General features: G+C 40.0%; 1 pseudogene; it reads right to left on the bottom strand.

The window, feature by feature from the left end:
• Positions 1–1,784: 1,784 nt before the first annotated feature.
• On the bottom strand, positions 1,785–10,093 carry LOC141374430 (ATP synthase F(0) complex subunit C1, mitochondrial pseudogene; annotated as a pseudogene).
• Positions 10,094–10,392: the final 299 nt, after the last annotated feature.

The following is a 10,392-nucleotide window of genomic DNA, read 5'->3' as shown; positions in this document are numbered from 1 at the left end:
AGCATTTCATTTCTAAGTCCTAGCGAACACCACCTGTGCTTGGTCAGTCACTGGCGGGATGGATACACCCTTGGTGATGAAAAGGGATTTTATTGACTGTGGATAGAATTGTTTTTTAAAATACTTGTTGGTGGGGGGGCTGATAAATTACACCTACCACGTTGGATAACCACTGCATGTCCTTTGGGACAAGATATCACACATGCACTTTGAACAGCCGGAACAATGCAAGATTGAACAGTGTGCTAAACTCGTGTCTTATTGTCATCTGGAAAAAAAGCCTTTGCTTTTACTCTTATGAAATATAAAAGTGAACTGTGCCAAAATGATGATACTCATGTAGGAAAAGAAAATAAAATTTGAGATAGAAAGAAGGAAATATTGTTTAATAGGATCAAGGGGGCAAACCTACATGTTTCTTGCATTAACCTCAGAATTAGCAGATAACATCTCATGGACTTAGCTTAATAAAGGCAATTTATACAGCACTATGGATAAGAAAAGAGCCCCAGAGACAATATTTGTAAGCCATAAATTACTAATACATATGTACTTATGATGAATAAGTTATTTTGCAATAGGATGAGCATGATCTTGCTTTAAAAAGAAAAATAAAATCCAGGTTTCTGAAGGAGGATTAACTCCCTCAGCCTCTTCAGATATATATTTTTTCTTAAGTCATTTTCATTGTCTTGAGTTTTAAGTATGCTAATGGTTAAAACTAACATGCTCGTCCATAGACAGAATTATCGTAACTCCCCCAGGCCGAGGTGTGATTTATGCTGGTACTTGATGAATTTCCTAAGCCTGGCAAGGCCCTGTTCTCCTGCTCCCCACTTTCATCCTCCCATCACCCCAGGTATGTGAATCGCTCTCCAGCTCCAAAAAGCGTGATGCTGGGTTTATCAATTTTGAGATCAACATGTTGCAAGAGTAACTCTACTGAACTCCACCTGTGATTTAGTGCTTTCTCTATCTACATGCTAGCTTAAAAAAAAAAAAAATTATTCCAGATGACCACCGCACAGATTTTGACTTGGAAATTATTGGGGAAAACTTGATGGAATGGGGGAGTTTGTTTTAGTGACAGCAGGTTCGTACATAATACCAGTGGTTGCTGAGATCTAAAACCAGAACACCCCAGGCCTGACTGCAATATTATTTCAGCTTATATTTTAAGATGTGTATTTCCAGTAGCCTAGAGGATATTTCTACTTAAATGTTTCATCGTATCTAACATTAAATCCTTCTCCCTCTTTACTTAGACCTGTTTTCTTGCTTACGTATTCCACTTTGTCGCGGATGTTTTTATCCTTCTAGTTTTCAGGGCAAGAGGCCAGGAATATGGGTATCATCTTTGCTGCTTCTCGCCAACATTCTCTATGTCTCACCTTCTATTAAGCCTCACATTCTCATCTTTTTCAAAGGTTCACTTGGATGTACTCACCCGTGTGTGTGCGCTTAGCTTCTAAGCTCCGCTGGGCTTTCGAAGCCCACCAGCTGTCCACCTCCCAGCCCCAGCACACATTCTCTGCTTTCAAGGGGCCTCTCTTCACTGTCATTACACTTTATGAAGGCTTATCCTGTTCCTGGAGCTTTCTTCATTCTTTTCTTCTTGACTGAAATGTCCTCTTGGTTCCCAGATCTGACCATTTTGTTTTTTCTTCTTTTTTCTTCTTTTCAAGAGAAAGCTTGTGTTTAATGGGAAATCTTAGTACACTCTAACACCAGGCACAGCCTCGAAGTCGAGGCAGTGGGGATGGGTAGGTGACTACCCTGGAGTCTTACATGGTGAAGAGGATGAGGAAGGCCCCCATCAAACAGAAGGGCCTCATGGCCTCAGACAGGGCAAAGCCCAGGATGGCATAGGAGAAGAACTGCTGCTTGAGAGATGGGTTCCAGGTGTAGCCAATGATCAAGCTGCCAAACACTGTTCCAAAGCCAGTCCCTGAACCAGCCACACCAACTGTGGCAGCACCAGCACCAATAAACTTGGCGACTGGGTCAATGTCCCGGGAGACAACACTGGTCTGGGTTTTGGGCCCCCTGGAGTGGGGAGCAGCTGTAGGGTGGCTATTTAGATGGGATCTCTGGTCTACTCGAGAGGGAGGCAGACACAGGACTGATTAGATCCCTGGTACAATGGCAGATCAGAGCTGGAAGCGTGAGTGGAGCGCTGGTGATCTGCACCTTCTGGGTCTGTACTCCCACCACCCCACTGCCCCTGCTCCCACCCTGGACTTTGCCTGGCTCAAGGTGACTCTGACAACTTCCTTTTGTTGTCAATTCCTTTTCGACTCAACCCAAACACTGTGGTTTAATCACTTAAATGCCCTTTTACCAGCACCCTCAATTTCTTTCTTATTTTGTCTTTTTTTTAGGTATTATCCACCCCAACCACCCCCATGGCAATATGCAACCAAAGATTAATCTACCCATTCTTTTTGTTTATAATCATTCTTTCTCTTTACTAGTTGTCCTTGGTGCTGAACATTGACATTCATGGAAATGGGGCTGCAGAGTACAACCACACCTTTATTCTAAGCCGACGGGCCCTCTAGACCACTGGGTAATTCTTTCTCTTGTATCTGGTTGTAGCTCTTTTATATTTCTTGTAGTTACTGTGCAGATTTTTTACATCCTTCTTCATACTGCTCATTCCGTTTGCATCTCTCTGACCCCCAGCAGTTGACTCTACTTGATTCTTCAAACAAAAGAGTGACTGTTACAAACAGCTCCCCTTTCTCCCTGGCACCCTGGCCTGACCATGAAATCCATCCTTATCCATCTTCCCTCCTGTCTCAGAGCAAGGTACCCCTTTGCCCTCTCTCTCTGATGTTCTTCCCCATACTCTAGGATCTTGGTCATCTTTTTGTAGACATTCTACATTTCTTCTTCTTTTTTCTTTTTTTTCCCTGAGTCCTTCCTCCAGAGTATATTGATGTGTTCAAGTCTCCCTCACCCTCAAAAATGTTTTATCTTATTTCTACAGTCTGGTTTCCTCTCTCATTACCCTACTGAGATTGTTCTCTCTCTAGCCACAAATGACCTTCTAATGGCCAAATCACATTTTGTTCTCACATTACTGGATATTTTTCTGTAGAAGCTGATGCTTGATATTATGTCTCCCATGGATTCTACGTACTATTGTCTCTTGGTTTCTATTGATGTACTGGCCTTCTTCCTTCCCCTTTGCCCCACCCATTGCGTTGTAGGGTTTGTTTCCTCAGTATGTAAGGGGTACTCTCCTTGACACCCATTTATTTTCTTTAGAATCCCATCTTTATCCCAAATTGTATCTTATATTCCAAACGGTATTTCCATATGCAGCTGATTGTCCAATCTATATATCCAGGCCTCTCCCCATGTCATTCCCTTGAGTCCATTAGAGCTTTGTCTTAAAAAAAAAAAAAAAAAGTTTTTGTTTTTTTTTTTTTTTTGCCTCATATCGTTACCCCATTTAAATATCCCTGGTGTCTATAGGGTTAAGGTCAAACTCAAGTGGGGTGTAAAGCCCATCAGTGTCTGGGCTCTCATCTTCTACTGTATACTGTTCTTCAGCCATGCTGGGATTCTTACCATGATCTTTCCTTCTGCTGTATTTGTGTAATTAGCTTCTTCCCTTCACCTTAGCTCAAACTCTGAAACAAGTTTCATGACCATGTCTAAGACTGTATATCCCAGATCTTGAGAAATACTAATAGCTGACTTTTTTGAGATTATTTTGTTGGTATCCTGGGGCAAGGCCATGCCCTAAGAATATCAGCTTTTTTTTTTTCCCCTGAAAAAAAAAATAAAAGTGATCATTGTCGAACATCCTGAAAACTTCAATATGGAGTAAGCAATAAGGTGCATCTTTGAACCGAGTACTGGAGAAAAGTTTTACTTTCTCAGGCCTGGCAACTTCCAGGAGTGGGATTGACCTGGCATCCTAGTGTGAGAGGATTTGGGTGAATGTGGTTTGTTGGGGAGAAACTGGAAAGGACACAGGAAAAACAGGATTTGTGAACAGGAAAAGCTGAGCAAAGAAAGGTATGATTTCAAGTGAAGTGCAAGCCTGGACTTGATCCTGTGGGTAAAATGCGCCTCAGACACTGTCCTTCCTGGAGGCGAGGGATCTGGAATTATGTCTACTTGCAGCAGCAACCAGTCATTGGCTGCATGCTGGATGAAAGTGGTAGCACTGAGGACTTGTAGATCCAGATATTTCCAGTTCTGCTTCCGTAGCCAAAGAACAGTTGTCTGAGAAAGCTGCAGGTGCAGGTGGTTAGGAGTAGAAGGCAGAGCTGTGGACGTACATATAGAACTGGCAGCAGAAACATGGAGGAACACAAATAATCTCCAGTATACCTGGTTATGGAGAAGCAGAAAAGGAGCTAATAATCACAGAGCTCGTCCTTTCCACTGTGGGCAGCAGGAGTAGCAGAAAGAGAAATGGCAGCTTTTGGAACAAGTTATCTCTTAAGGTTCCTGGACTCCAATATGTGTAAGGAGGTATGTGTGTGTTGGGGAGGGGGTGCTTCCCACACACAAGACACCAGGCAATTCTTGGACGCTAGAAAGGATGTCCAAGAATTTAAGTCAATTCTGACACTATCTACTCAGACATAGCATCAGATTTCACAGGTTAAAAGTTCAGTCCTACAAGATCGCCCCCTCTCCCCACATCAAATGCCAGTCACAAGCCCCAGGCTGTTACCTGTGCTTCTGACCAACTGGCTACAGATTGGATGTTCCAGTGACTTCCTCCTTAGGTTCCATTAATTTGCTAGAGTTCACAGAACTCAGGTAAACAAGTTTACCAGTTTATTAAAGGATAGGATACAGAATACAAATCAACAGCCAGGTGAAAAAATACACAAGATGAGGTCCTGAACAAAGGGTCTTCTGTCTTCTGGAGCTTGGGAACCCCAAGAGTGGAAGCTCTCCAAAAAAGAAAATGGAAAAAAAAACCCAAAAAACTGAACTCTTGGGTTTTTATGGAGGCTTCATTACATAGTCAGGATTGACTAAGTCATTAGTCATTGACTGATTCAACTTCTAACTCTTCTTTCCTCCCGGGGGTTGGGGGGTTGGGGATGATGGAAAGTTCCAACCCTCTAATTATATGGTTAGTCCTCCTCACAACTAGCCCCATACCTTGGGTGGGGTCTGAAAGTCACCTTCATTTCTAATAAGACCCCCATTTCACCTTTATGGCTCTGAAATGTTTTCAGTATCTATGGCTGAAGACCAAATATACCTGAGAAATATATTTTTTAGTCACCAGATTACCATTATAAATATAATGGTCATAAATCATTATATTGCAAACCATCTTCTGGAAGGTAGCAAAGTCTCCTGGCCACATGTGGCCATGCTTAGTCCCACTAACAAGTGAGGGGATGTATAGGACCTTGACCCCTTGGTCCCAAATAGAGGAAGTGCTGTGTTCACTGACAGGCCAGTGTGCTCAACAGAACAGAGACTTTCTAAAGGTCATTAGCAGCAAAGCAAGAGCACTGGGACAAAATGAGCAGGTCTGAGATGAATGCCCCTGCAGAGTCATTTCAAAATGCATGCAGAACACTATCATGGGAAACTCAAAAATACTAAGATATGGGAAAGACACTTTGAGAGAGATCAGTCAGTAGAATCTCTGAAACCAGTTAAAGTTTAGGCTACATTATTTTAAAGTCCTGGTGACAGACTAGGATCACTGGGCTCTAAACCCCAACAGCTGTGGGTAGTTAATCCACCAATGAGCCAGGAGATGGAGCAATAATAGTTCATCTTCTCGGGCTTCAGGACCCAGGAACAATGTCCCAATTTGAATGAACTCTTTCCTATCTTCCTCTAGCCTCAGTTTCTCCCTCCCCCTTGCATAAAGAGCACTCAGCTACTTTAAAAAAAAAAAAAAAAAAGATTTATTTATTTATTTCAGTATGAGAGAGAGAGAACATGAAGTGGGGAGGGGCAGAGGAAGAGGGAGAGGGAAACTCAAGCAGACTCTGAGCTGAGCAGGGAGCCAGATACAGGACTTGATCTCATGACCCTGAGATCAGACCTAAGCCCAAACCAAGAATCAGATGCTTAACTGTACCACGCAGGCGCCCCTCAGCTACTTTTATCACAAAATTTGCTGCACCATACTGTAGCGGTCTGTGTCTGTCTGACCCAATAAATTCCCTCAGGAAAGGACCTATTATTCATTTCTGATCCCCAATATTTAGCATAATATGTGGCAAATATTACAGTCTTAATAAATGTTAGTTGAGTGTGTAAAGTATCTAGACCCATGTTTTTCATCCTTTTGGGTGGCAAAAAAATCAGTAAGGGCCTGATGCAAGCTATGAAACTTCTTCCCATAAAAATGCACACAGATAGAGAATTTTGTATACACTAACCTGGAAGAAATGTTTCAAACAGAAAAGAAAAATTCACAGGTACTAGGAGAACCCATGTCCTTCGAACTCAAGACCAATAGTAGAGATCCTCCACAATTTTTGAAATCCTGGTGTGTTCTCTTACAGCAAACCGATGGAAAACTTAAAATCAGTGTAAGCATTAAGGATTTAGGAGCTCGCTCCCAGATTACATGCACAAGCTATTTTGAAGGAAGTTGATAGGAATTGCAATTAGTGTGAAGTGAAGCATTGATGGAGCCAAGCAAGAAAACAGAAGAGAAGGAAATGAACAGACCTTTTAATGAACAGAGAAAACAGGCAGAACAGGCACACTTGGCCCTGAAAATGAATAGTGGGGGGTGACAGTATTTTCCCTCAGGCCACCATTTGACTACTGAATGAGTCATATCTAAGATAACTTAGTAGATGGAGGCCAAACCTCCTTCTTTATAGATTCAATCTTTTCCATGTGCCCCTGGGAGCCCTGCATCCCCATTTCACTCCTCTAGGCTTAAAATGTTTTTACTTTCTAGATGTTAGCTGCAGAGCCAATGAGATTGATATCATTTATCTAAGTAAAGAAATAACTTCCAATATTTGTATTCAATGCGTTCATATTGCCAATTTTTGAGTCATCGGGTGCTCTGTTGTGTTTCCGTCTTTGATTAAAGTGTAATGAGATATTTTGCATATGTTAAGTTCTGGCAAATAATTATCGATTAGCTGGTTGTTGATTGAAAGCAGATTTAATGAAAGAGGTATCAATTTATATACTTTATTTCTACTTTTGAGGTATCTTAAGTCTTATTATCTCTTTTACTTTTCTCAACAGATCACCCTGTAGTTTCCCTCTGCAATCTGAGATTTTAACCTGCAGTTTAAGATGGACCCTCAGCTAAATGCTTGAGGGGTAATTAGATGCCAGTTAGAAGCAAATTTCAGTAAACAATTATTTAAAAGTAAATTGAAAATATAAGCTACCAAATAATAACCATACTTCTCCTGGCCACGGTAACTTATTCCTTCTGTTTCACCATGTCCCTAAAATTTCTAAATGTATGGAAAGAGCTGAAAGTAAAAAATATTCAGATGGGCAATAAAAGTAGGTTTGGAAGTTTCCTTGAACTCATCCATAAGGATGAATTGAATCAAAGTCAATTTCTTACTAGCAGTTGTCATTTAATTGTTGTTAATGTGCTTTTTCATATATATTTGTTTGAAGTATAATAAAATTTTAAATTTCTGATTGTTTATGATAAAGTAGTACATTTCCTTGCTTTAAGGACTCAAATGTTTCTGAAACTGGGATGCATTTTACCATCTATGTGGATGCGTAAATGTGAAAGTTGTATTTAAATTGATGGTGTATTGTTCAGTTGATGAAATCTTAGAATGGAGGAGATGTGGTAAAAGAAGACTGTTTAGTCTTCCAAAAACATTTCTCAGAAATGGGTACCTTTAACTGATAGTCCATGGCTTCTACGTTCTCGATCCACTTTCCTCTTTCATCTCCCATCAGAAGTAATTGGGGCACCTGGGTAGCTCTGTCAGTTAAGCATCTGTCTTTGGCTCAGGTCATGATCCCAGGGTCCTGGGATTGAGCCCCACATCAAGCTCCCTGCTCAGCAGGGAGCCTGCTTCTCCCTCTCCCTGTGCCCCTCCCCACTGCTTGTGCTCTCTCTCTCTCTCCATCAAATAAATAAAATCTTAAAAAAAAAAAAAAAAAGGAAAAGAACTAATTTATTCAGGGAACAATTAAGCAAGGGTTTCTGAGAATGGGGTAAGAATGAGATGTATTTGGCTTTCTAATCCTGTAAGAAATACATGCATTATCAATGAATCAATGCTAGGAGATGTTCCTTTGTCACTGATTTATAAATTTGCTTTAGGAAACCACCCTCACACCTAGCAATGTTGCCAGATGGAGTCAGAAGGAAGCACTCAAATAAAACTTAAAACTTTCAAACAAGATCAAGACCAGAGAGCTTTGTTTTACCCACCTGGTCACACTTTCCCCCCAAACATAAATCTATTTGTGTTAGAATTGGCCAAAGGGTTTATCTCATTAAACTGTATTCAAGGGAAAGTATTTTATCAGTGATGAAAAATAAAATGTTATGTCAAAGTTACTTAAAAGGTGATGGGTGGATTGAAAGTCATTTCATGAAACAATGTGAAAAATGAAAAAGCTCTCTTTGATCCTAGTTCATAATTGAAGGTTATTTCCATTTCCTAGGTAGTTATTTTGGCAATTAAATCAACTCAAAAGTTTTATCTCTAAAATTAATTGTATGTTGAAAAAGTGAATTGGGATAATGTACTCTGTAAAGGTTAAAAGAGGTTATTCCAAATGTTATTTCAGTAACATTAGATTTGTTATCATATGCAGAGAAGTTTAAGGTATTAAAAAAGTATAAGATGCTAAAAATGTTCTCTGTATGGAAAAAATACTTTTTAGTTTTATTAGTAACAATTGTTCTGAGTGAATAAATTTATTACTCCAAACTGCTAATTTAAATTGGTGTTTGTGAGGGTGATACCAGTCTATGCTGCTATGTATCACATTGCTTATTAATCTCTCTTGATTTATAAATTCTTCAAGGTACTGATATTTCATATTTTTAATGCTTTACTGAAATATAACTGACATAAAATAAATTGCATATATTTAAAATTCACCAATTGATAAATTGTGCCACAACATGATGATGCTCTGTTCACTTTTTTCCCAGTCTTCTTTTGTCTCTCTCTGCTTCATTTTGACTAGTTTCTATTGCTGTGTCTCCAAGTTCACTAGTCTTTTCTTCTGTAGCATCTAATCTGCAGTAAAACCATCCAGTGTATTTTTCACCTCACACATTGTAGTTTTCTAGAGAACATCTCTAGACATTCACTTTGGGTCTTTTTAAAATATTTTTTTGCCCTCACTTAACATTTTGAACTATGGAATACAATCCTAATTGTTTAAATACCTGTGTAAGTTAATTCTAACATCTTTATCAGTTCTGGGTCAGTTCTATTCAATTCATTATGGATTGTATTTTCCTGCTTCTTTCTGTGCTAATCATCTTTGATTGATTGCAGACATGTTGGATTTTATCTTATATGATACTGGTTATTTTTGTATTCCTATAAATGTTCTTGAGTTTTGTGTTGGGGCATGTTTAAGTTCCTTGGAAGTGGCTTGACTTTGTCAGGTCTTGCTTTTAAGAATTGTTAGGCGGAATCAGAATAATGTTTACTAGGACTAATTATTCCCCACTAGTGAGGAAAGTGTTCTATGAGCTACCCAGTACCCTGTGAATTATGAGGTTTCCCAATATAGCTGATGGGGAGATATGCCAATCCAGACCCCATGTGAGCACCAGATGCCATTCTAGATGATTTTTCCCAGCCTCAGGTAGCTTGCTTGCATGCCTGTGCTGATCAATACTATGTTGAATGCAACTTCAGAGGAACCCTCTGCAGACTTCTGTTTTCTTTCTTGATACATCTCTATCCTCTCTGGTCCTATGGCTAGTGAACTTGGGCTGCCTTGGTCCCTCCAGACTTTATCCCTCTGCCAGGTTCCTCCTGGGTCCCCTCCCCTATCCTGCAGCCTGAGAACTCTCCCAAAACAGCATGCTAGGGCCTGTTGTGGGGCTCACCTCTCCAGGATCACTTCCTGTTGTTTCTAAGACCCTGATGTCCAGGGTCTTAGAGACCATTGTCAATTCAAATATTTTGTCCCCTTCTTCTTCTCCTTTGGTTGTTTTGGGTAGAAGAGTGAATTCAATCCTTGTTATTTCATCTTAGCCAAGGATAGAAATCTAAATGTCCATATCACACACACACACACACACACACACACACACACACACACACGTATATATGAATTCGTATATATATGAATGACGTACTATGTTTTAATCCAAGCAAATATCAACTATCTGGAATTTTTAGGGGAAAGTACTATTATAGACTTTCTAATCCTGTAGGAAATATTATCATGTATTATTTGGTCTTG

The sequence above is a fragment of the Callorhinus ursinus genome, unplaced genomic scaffold (assembly GCF_003265705.2).
Source record: "Callorhinus ursinus isolate GAN/ISIS: 27379988/994484 unplaced genomic scaffold, GSC_fseal_2.0 scaffold1, whole genome shotgun sequence".
Classification (NCBI taxonomy): domain Eukaryota; kingdom Metazoa; phylum Chordata; class Mammalia; order Carnivora; family Otariidae; genus Callorhinus; species Callorhinus ursinus.
This window is presented reverse-complemented; position numbering and strand designations above follow the sequence as displayed.